The sequence below is a fragment of the Malus domestica genome, chromosome 10, assembly GCF_042453785.1.
Source record: "Malus domestica chromosome 10, GDT2T_hap1".
Taxonomy (NCBI): Eukaryota; Viridiplantae; Streptophyta; class Magnoliopsida; order Rosales; family Rosaceae; genus Malus; species Malus domestica.
Window position 1 is genome coordinate 37,029,471 of NC_091670.1, and position 10,718 is coordinate 37,040,188.

Here is a 10,718-nt window from a genome sequence, read left to right on the forward strand (position 1 = left end):
TCTTCAACACATTTGAAAATGTCTGGACCCTCCGACCGTCGTTTTGACCTGAACCTTGGAGAAGAGACAGCCACGCCTTCTCCAGACAACATATGGCGCCCATCCTTCATATCCCCTACTGGTCCTCTTACCGTTGGGGATTCTGTGATGAAGAATGATATGACCGCTGCAGTGGTGGCCAGGAACCTTCTCACTCCCAAAGATAACAGACTACTTTCCAAACGGTCTGATGAGTTGGCTGTTAAGGACTCTCTGGCTCTTAGTGTTCAGTGTGCAGGTTCTGTGTCTAATATGGCCCAACGCCTATTTGCTAGAACCCGCCAAGTTGAATCATTGGCTGCTGAAGTGATGAGTCTCAAACAGGAGATTAGAGGGCTCAAGCATGAGAATAAGCAGTTGCACCGGCTCGCCCATGACTATGCTACAAACATGAAGAGGAAGCTTGACCAGATGAAGGAATCTGATGGTAAGGTTTTACTTGATCATCAGCGGTTTGTGGGTTTGTTCCAAAGGCATTTATTGCCTTCGTCCTCTGGGGCTGTACCTGGTAATGAAGCTTCAAATGATGAACCTCCAATGCCTCCTCCTTTTGGGGTTTTGTCAAGTACTAAGGCTCCGGATAACCACCCTCCGGTGCTTTCTCTTTCTGGGGCTCTACCGACTGCTGAGACTTCCCCTAAGCAACCTTTGTGGAGGCTCCCTTTTGTTTGTTTATTTTGACTCATGTATATGTACATATTTGTGGCTTATCGAAAATATTAATAAATAAGCTTTGCTTCATTTCAATATATTGTGTTAAATACACCAAAGCCTTCTTCATAAAGTTCTTTGAATTTTTGCTTTTGTTGAAACCTGTATTGTTGAAGCTTTGTGAGTGAAGCATGTAGTTTGAGGTAGTGTTCCCTTAATTTCCCGAGTGAGGAAAACTTCTCGGTTGGAGACTTGAAAAATCCAAGTCACTGAGTGGTTGTGAGACTGCCGAGTATTAAGGTGCAGTAGCATATGGTGGGAGTCCCCCAAGTCTTCAGGCGAAGAGAGTTGCCGAATGAGGTGTCTCGCTTGTTACTAATTTGTCAAAGTAACGAATCCTTGTTTCGATGTCACACATTCGCATATGCCTTATCTAAAAATATTTCCAACTTTTGTGTGTTTGATGCTGCATGCTATTGACTAGACAAGATCAAGTGCAATTAGTAGCTTTTCTCTCTTTTTCATCTTTTCTTTGGTGGAATTGCTTTTCGTTTCCACTAATCAGCCTGAGTGGATGCAAGATAACACCATTCTCTATAGCTCAGATCGCAAAGTCATCTTCATGAAAGTTGTTCCTTATCTTGTGAACTACAACATCTCCAAATTTGAGATCCATCGGAGTAGTACAACTCCAGAAATTCAGGTATGATGAGTAACTGTTCATCAATTTTCTGTTAACCCGTCAGACTTGTTGTGAGCTTCTAAACTCCATTTTTTCTTGTTCATCTCAACATACTTTCTTCATCGAAGTTGTTCCTCACCTTGTCAGCTACAACATATCCAAATTTGAGATCCATCGGAGCAGTACAAATCCAGAAATTCAGGTATGATGAGTGACTGTTCATCATTTTTCTGTCAACCTGTCAGACTTGTTGTGAGCTTCGAAACTCCATTTTCTCTTGTTCAGATCAACATACTTTCTTCATCGAAGTTGTTCCTTAACTTGTGAACTACAACATATCCAAATTTGAGGTCCCTCGGAGCAGTATAACTCCAGAAATCCAGGTATGATGAGTGACTGTTTATCATTTGTCTGTCAACCCGTCAGATTTGTTGTGAGCTTTGAAACTCTATTTTCTCTTGCTCAGATCAGCATGCTTTCTTCATTGAAGTTGTTCCTCAGCTTGTGAACTACAACATATCCAAATTTGAGATCCCTCAGAGCTGTATAACTCAAGAAATTCAGGTATGATGAATGACTGGTTATTATTTTTCTGTCAACCCGTCAGATTTGTTGTGAGCTTCGAAACTCCATTTTCTATTGTTCAGATCAGCATGCTTTCTTCATTGAAGTTGTGCCTCATCGTCTCTTTCATAACATATCAAAAATTCAGAATGAATTAATGGTTAAATATTTCCAGATCTTCGAAACATCATAGCAGCTTCGAAATCTGCAAGAATCCGACTGTCATGTTTGGAGCTTCAACACTTTAATTTCCGTCGCTCAAACAGAAATGGTTCCTTCTTGAAAGTTGTTCATATGCTCAAAAACTATAGGGTGTCCAAAATTCAGCTCCATTGGAGAAGAGCAGAGGTTGCAGAAATTTGATAGATGAAAGGAGGCGGAAGAGGGAGAGAGAGAAAAAGTCTCTTGGGTTGGATTTCTATTTTGGGGCAGATTCCAAGTTTTGTAGCACCTTCATTATTGATGAATTGCTTGTACTTTTGTCCATTATGAAACTTGGGACTTTGGCTTGTTGTTGGATCTATTATAATATGTTTGGAAACATATACATAATTGCTTGTTTGGTTATGACAGGGATGTTGTGGGTGTAGAACAAAACAAATGTTTGTGTTGACCTGTGTTTTTGTACAAGTTCAAGGGCATCTTGGGTTTTGTGAACAAAATTTGTTTATTTGGAGCAAGGTTTTGTGTTGAAGCTTTGTAGGTGAAGCTTTGGTGTTGAAGCTTTCTAGGTGAAGCTTTGATGGTGAAGCTTTCTGGGTGAAGCTATGTAGGTGAAGCTTTCTAGGTGAAGCTTTTTTAGGTGAAGCTTTGTAGGTGAAGCTTTTTTAAGTGAAGCTTTTCGGGTGAAGTTTTTTGGGTGAAGCTTTGTGGGTGAAGCTTTTTAGGTGAAGCTTTGTGGGTGAAGCTTTTTTAGGTGAAGCTGTTTGGGTGAAGCTTTTTGGAGGTGAAGTTTTTTTTGGGTGAAGCTTTTTTAGGTGAAGCTTTTTTAGGTGAAGCTTTGATGGTGAAGCTTTGTAGATGAAGCTTTGTAGATGAAGCTTTCGAGGTGAAGCTTTGATGGTGAAGCTTTGTAGGTGAAAGTATGTAGAGGGAGCTTTCTAGGTGAAGCTTTTTTAGGTGAAGCTGTGTAGGTGAAGCTTTTTTAAGTGAAGCTTTTCGGGTGAAGTTTTTTAGGTGAAGCTTTGTGGGTGAAGCTTTTTAGGTGAAGCTTTGTGGGTGAAGCTTTTTTAGGTGAAGCTGTTTGGGTGAAGCTTTTTGGAGGTGAAGTTTTTTTTTTTTTTTTTTGGGTGAAGCTTTTTTAGGTGAAGCTTTTTGGGTGAAGTTTTGGAGGTGAAGCTTTTTGGGTGAAGCTTTGTGGGTGAAGCTTTTTAGGTGAAGCTTTTTGGGTGAAACTTTTTGGATGAAGCTTTTTGGGTGAAGTTTTGGAGGTGAAGCTTTTCGGGTGAAGCTTTTTGGATGAAGCTGTTTTTTTTTTTTTTTTTTTTTTTTTTGGCGCTTGACACGGTCTTCATTTGCTTGTTTTGTAGTGACTGTGGAAGACGGATTGCTTTCTGATTGAGAAGGGTTCCGGCATCGCTTTGCACCATCTTCATGTGGGTAATATAGGAACTTCCTTATGTTTTGATCATGCATGTAGTGATAGAATTTGTTTCTTCTTATTGTAGATGTCAGAGCCTGGAAGTTCTAGTGATGAGGGCTCTTCTAGCTTTAGCTCTAAGTCTGAGTCTGCAATGTCGGAGTCTTCAGGGTCTTTGTTAGAGTCCTGTACTAAAGAAACATTGGATGATCTTCCCAACCGTCAAACTTTAGCTATTGCTAGTTCTTCCTCCATGGCGTTGGGTGAGGGCGTTTCTCCTGATATGTCTTTGCCTCGGCGGAGGCATGGTTATAAGCCTGCGCCATCACCTCAGAGTAAGTCTTCCAAGTATTGGCATTGATCATGTATTTAAAGAAACAATCACGTAGGCCTGCCGTGAAGGCTTTGAGGGCAGTCTTGTCGTCTGCCTCGGCACACCGGGAGTATTCATGGCTGAAGCGGCCAGCATACATACGTAATGACTCGTCTGGCCTCTGGCGGATAGTGTACAGGTCATCTGCAGAGTGCAAGCGATCGGTTTGGAAAATGTGTTGGGAAACAAATAGTTTCCTCAATTCCTCAAATGAGTCTACCGTCTCAGGTGTAAGACGACAATACCAATTTAGAGCTCTGCCAGAGAGGGTGGAGGGGAAGAGAAGACATCGCTCTTCGTCGGTGTGCATCCGGTATGCCATGGTGGACTCAAAGAGGTTAAGGTGCTCAATCGGGTCCTCTTTTCCAGTATAAAGTTGCAAGCCAAGCTTCTGCTTTGTCTTTGCTTGAAGGGGGGTGTTGAGGATCCTCCTTGTAAGAGGGCCAGGCCTGGGTTGGTTCCAGTCAGGTATTTCAGCCTGACGTTCAGCCTTCAACTTGTTTACTTCCTCAAGAAGTTGTAGGACAAGGGGGTCCTGAGCGGAGTTATGTGCCACTGGAGCTTTCTTTCGTAAATCTCCATCTCCTCTTGGAATTAGGAAGGTTTGATCAAGGGCATGTGATTTTTCCCTGGACTCGCTGTACTGGCTTCCAGGGTATGTCTGTCGGAACACCTCTGAGTCCCCTGTACCCTCATGTCTCTCTAGGACTTGTTGCACCTTCCCCAAGTTAGTGGCCGGCTCGGGCCGTGGCAGGGGACCGAGTCTCTCAGAAATCCTTGGGTCATTGATCTTTGAGCTTATATGGATGGAATTCTCTCGACGTTGCTTCAGGAAATCCCGACAATCGCGAAAGACGGCTTTCGATCCTTCTGCCCCTTCAGCAAAGAGGTGTCTCCCTCCGCTTCTCATGGTTCGGGTCGAAGCAACTGGGTTAAGAGAAGCCTCATGTTGATTATCAAATCGAGGGGTAATTTGTTCCCTATCAGGGATATCTATGTCGAATGCATGTGACCCTCCATGTTGGAGGGCACCCAGTTGATGGTTGACTTCCACGGGGGCAACAAGCTCGCGTGTCTGAGCTTGCCTAGCTTCGTGAAGTGTCTCGAAGAGCTTCTCATATTGCTCCTGGAGGACCTCATTCCTCATTGCTATCTTGTTGTTATGAGCTTCCAACTCATCGACTTTAGCTTGAAGAAGAACTCGTTTTCCTTCATTCTTTCGTTGTTTCGCACTATGTGCAAGGGGGGTGTCATTCTGTGTGCTGTGGCTTCCTTCGCTTCCCATGCTGGAGAGGGATGCCTGATCAAAAGAAAGTGTACGAATGATAGAAACCAGCTTGACACAACTGAAGAGAGTAGGAATAAGTGTCGTTTCCCACAGACGGCGCCAAATGTTGATGCACAAAATCAGCGAAGACTTTGGTACAACAGAAAGTGTCAGGTTTTGTGACCTTCGCTTGGTTGCTTCGGTCACTAGTGAGGATAAGTACGTAAATGAATAGAGACAGAGAAGCAAACACAGGATGTACGTGGTTCACCCAGATTGGCTACGTCCACGGAGTAGAGGAGTTCTTATTAGTAGTGAAGGGCTTACACAAGTACAAAGGATCAAGCTCTCAATTTAGTGAGTTCTTGTGAATGATTTAACACAAATGGCATTAGGCCATATTGTGGGGGAATGACCCCTATTTATAGAAAAACTTGTAGCTTTGTCACATTGACATGTGTCATGTTATGATTGGTTCTTGATGTCGACACGTGCTGCGCTCTGATTGGCTTCTAATCTTGACACGTGTCGAGTAGTGATTGGCCTCCTGGTCGGAGGGGAACTCTTCTGGGTCCTTGACAGTATAGCGTTGGCCGGTGCTCGGTAGTTTCGGGATTGGTCAAGTATGGTACAAACAGGTGTCATACGTTTCCGCTGCATAATAACTCATCCTTGAGTTCTCTTCGTCTTTGCAACCAACATTCAAGGTTGTTGATACTCCATAGTCTCTTGGAAGTTCAATCTTGTAAGGATTGTCTCCTCCACGTTTGAGCACCTTGAATTGAAAGGACCATCAGCTTGTGGTTTCAGCTTCCCATGCTTGCATCAAGGGAACCTTCCTTTGTGAAGATGAACCCACACAAAATCTCCTTCTTTGAAAGCTGCCGACTTCCTATGCTTGTTGGCTTGCCTTTGATACTTCTCATTTTGCTTAATGATACGTTCTCGAACTTGTTCATGTAATTTCTTTATAACTTTTTTCCAATAGAAAATTGAACTAAGCACCTTTTATTCACTTTTACCTCATTCCCTTTGCGCAACCAAGAGAGCTTGTACGGTCGTGGGTGGTCCACCGTTTTCAAATTCAACTTCTCCACCATAGTAGTAGTTATCACATTTTCGAAGCTAACCCCATCAATAATCACATTGCATACCTTGCCATGAGAAGTACACCTTGTATGAGAGATGTCATTGCGAAGCCAGTTGTCTTCTTCCACCATGAAATAATTAGACAAGTCTAGATTCAGTATCATTGATGTTAGCCTAATGTCAAATGGACTCAGCCACCCACTCAGGCTATTCCTGCCCAACTATTTAGTCTGGTTGTTATGGGCCCACGAGTAGCCCGATCAATTGGACTATGGTAGAGATAGTTTTTTGAGTTTTCGAGGATTCAATTGCCTAATTGAGTGGATAATTGGGATGGGGTGGACTTGCTTTTAGAGAATAGTAATAGTTTTAGGTGCATGGCATTTCCTTCGATTAGGTTAAAAGCTCTCTGGAAAATTTAACAAGGTCACATAAATACCATATCATCTTTACATGTTGTGTATTCTAACAAATATATATTTCTTCTTTCGAAAACTTTGAACCATCCAATTTCCGACCTTATAACTTTTTACCAAATGCTTATATATGATTAGGTTATATTAAAATAAAATAACATATAGACCATGTTAAAAAATAGAAATCAAGTTATATACGGTCCCATGTATAGTTGTATGAATTAAATGAGATGGGGACTAAGATCTAATATATCTCTACTAGGCCATCCCTACAACCATGGATCAGGTGGACCTAAAGAAATAAAAATAACAAACTATGTCATCTTTGAAGGATTTGGATCCTCTTCTGAGCAAAGTGTCCAAATTCTGCTGACCAAGCAACATGATCCGTTTGATCAAAATTTAACAGCTATAATTATTATAACTTTTAAAGGGCTTTCTGGTTTGTAACTTTTGGATTTTGATCCAACAGTTCGTGTTGCTTAATCAACAAAATTCAGACCCTCTGCTCAGGAGAGGATCCAAATCCATCTTTGAAATATCGTGATATGAACTGAAATATCATCTTTGAAATATCTTGAATATGATGGTTCTCAAAAGACACAATTTCTCTCACATTTTTCTCCACAATAACGATACATTATGAGCGAGAGAGAAACAAAAATTATCAGAATAAAATTATTTTATTGAACAGTCACAGTAACAGATTATTAATCATATAAAATCAAGCAAACTTGAGAATCTCGAACCACAGTCATAAAATTTCAATTTTTTTTGGAAATATCATTAATTAATTGGCAACCAAACAAAGCATAAGAGGGACTTTTGGAGAGACAAAACGTAGAAGGAAGAAGCGGATCACGTGACTGTAGGAGAAGACTCTTTTGGCCGTTGGATTTGTACCAAAGATTATGATCAATTGGTCTGCAAGATCTACATGAAACCAGTCTAGAGAGGATCTTAATCCCATTGACCGATGGTAACCTATTCCCATTCTTGCAAACCAACCTCCTTATCCTTGTAGCCTTTATATTTTTTTTAGGCTTTTTAGTCAAAATGGTCTTGAGATTTTCATAACACATAAACTTTGGTATCCGAGATTTAAAATCAATAGAAGTGATTCATGAGATTGTCTATCATCCATTATTTTGGTCTTTTCATTAAAAAAACTCCGTTAAGTGATCCCTAAGCTTTTTAATTGAATGACCAAAATGATGGATAATGGACAATCTCAGCCCAGGGACCAAAGTTATGTGTTATACAGATCTCAGAGATCAAAATTATGTGTTATGCAAATTTCAGAGACCAAAGTTATATGTTATACCCGCAACTTAACGGAGTTTTTTTTTTAATGAAATGACAAAAATAATGAATGGTGGATAATCTCATAGACCATTTTTATTGGTTTTAAATCTCAAGAATCAAAATGATGTGTTACGCAAATCTTTGAATCATTTTGACTAAAAAACCTTTTTTTTTTTTAAAGTCACAAATGATCATAGCTGCCCACTCCACCTAGTCCACTATTGTTGGAGACGTATTCTTTCATAATTTTTATTATTTTTTCCCTAAAGATCTCTCCTAGATTTTGGAAAGGAAAACTAATGAAAATGGTTTGAAAACTTTGAGTTTTAATGATAATGACAAAATAAAGGGTAAAGTGAATAGTACCAGGATTGACTTTTTAGTGTAAAAATGTGGTTTTTCGTTAAAGTGAACAATATCAGGTGCTTTTCATTAAAGTTCCCATTTTGGAATTGGATCCCGAGCAAATGGTGGGGATCCTTATGACCACACAACACGGACCGTTGAATTTTAATCTAACGACTACAAACAAGATGGGCACTCTAAAAGTTATAATAATTGTAACCGTTGAATCATAATTTAATAGCCCGCGTTGTGTGGTCATGAGGATCCCCACCATTTGCTCAGGAGGGGATCCAATTCCCTAGATTTTCTTAAAAGGCTCTAATCTATGAATATTTTTGGAGTCATATTGTAGGTCAGGCAAATGCTTCATCCCATGATTAGACTTGTATCATAATACCCATCTTGTGTTAGATCGCATATAACTTAAAAATTCCAAATTAAAATCACAAGGCATATGTACAAGCAGCTTTTTAGAACATGACGGTCCTATACGATTAATACATGATTATTGCATAAGTCATATCGTCCTATTTTTGTTATGGTGTAACAAGATCCCTGCTAAGAAGCAACTCATACAAATGAGTTTCAGTTCAATTGTAACTGTCATGTCGACTATTTTTCAACATGAACAAATTTTTTCGAAGAATAATATCTAAAGCCAGATTATACCGATGAAATGCCTGGAATTTCTTGTGCTGGCTAGGCCTATTATTGCATTTCACTTTGCGGCCAAATTTGAAGTTTAGTAGTGGAGATAATATGGGCAGAATTTAATTTAAGCACTTTCATAATTTCATGTGTAGATGGAATCCGTGTTGGCCCATCTCGACCGTGCATGATTACTGAGTGGATGAGCAGTGTAGTGAGTGAGTAGTACCAATTACTATTGAGATCTTCTCCGAATTTTTGTGTTCGGATGCAATCAAGTTGAAGATTAACTAATTTTAAATTTTGTAATTCTTATTAGCTCATTCTATTAGCTCATCTCATATAAATTAAATGTTTATATATATATATATATATATATCTCTTTCTCATGCTCGAATTTATGAGTTTTTGATTTCCAAACACGAAGATTCGAAAAAGATATCGACTCAGGTTCGGATTTCTGAATTTTTGATTTCCAGACACAAAGATTTGAAAAGGATATCGACTCAGCAAATACTTAGCAAGTTGCAATCCATAGCCACCAACAATCACCCTATCACCCTATCACCATACTTTTCAAATGTATAGTGCCATCTAATCAATCCATGCACTATGTACCAATTTCAAACTGGTTTTTTTACTGCCATGGGTGGTGGAATTTTAGTACATAACTGGTTATACATTGTGTCTTCTTTCTCTCCCTGGTATTTTACATGAGAAATTTTACCGTGTAATTAGTTATAAAGGTCGTACTCAGTGTACAAGGCTCCCGCTTTATGCAGGGTCTGGGAGAGGTAAATGTCGGCTAGCCTTACCCCCATTTTATGGAGAGGCTGCTCCCAAGTCTCGAACCCGAGACCTACCACTCATGGGCGAAGACACTTGTCATCGCACCAAGTGCGACCTCTACCGTGTAATTAATTATACATAAGAATTTTCTTTTCTATTTCTCACATGATGCGAAAGATTTTATTATGCAACTAGTTGTACATTTTTGTCTTTTTATCTCCCACCTCACGTGAGAGATTTTACCATGTAACTAGTCTTACATCCATATGTTTCTATCTCTCACATCAAATGAGGCATTTAACTGGCTATGCATTGTTCTTTTTAATCTCTTGATAATTTGAAGGATTATATATATATATATATATAATTATTTTATTTCTCACATCACTCGAAAATTATTCCCATGCAATCGGTTATATACAAAATTTTAACGTTTAACTAGTCATACATCTTCATGTTTTTATATCTCTCTTCAAATGACTGATTTATCGTGCAACGAGGTATACATCATCATCTTCTTTCTATTTCTCATATTCCACGAGTGAGGACATGATAGGAGAAATGGAGAAAAAAAAAATTGATGACCGCAAGTCAGGCTAATTGAGAAAAGCAATGGTATACCTAATTTAGAGTTTTTTTCTTCTTCTGTAAATTAGAGTATATAAGATTACCTAAACTACCAACTTATAGTACCTGTTTGTCAAGTAAAATACCAAAAATTACCATTCTAATCTCTTCACCAAAATTGAACAAAAAAAAAAAACATGGGCAATTTAATAGTTACATGCAACGTAATTTTGCTATTTTTACACCAACCACACAGCCATGTAATATAGCAAACCCTATTTAAAAAACATAAAAAAAATATGCCCATGTTAGAAGAAATGACCCCATCATTGTCTCATATTTCATAATTTTAGAAACTAATCACTTCTTAATACAAATAAAAAATAAAATGGTGGTTCACACAT

General features: G+C 39.2%; 1 long non-coding RNA gene across 1 annotated transcript; it reads left to right on the forward strand.

The window, feature by feature from the left end:
- Window positions 1–1,388: 1,388 nt before the first annotated feature.
- On the forward strand, window positions 1,389–2,503 carry LOC139189014 (uncharacterized). Its single transcript, XR_011572471.1, has 4 exons — window positions 1,389–1,574; window positions 1,658–1,755; window positions 1,839–1,936; window positions 2,112–2,503. It is a non-coding gene; the product is annotated as an uncharacterized lncRNA (long non-coding RNA).
- The last annotated feature ends 8,215 nt before the right edge of the window (window positions 2,504–10,718 follow it).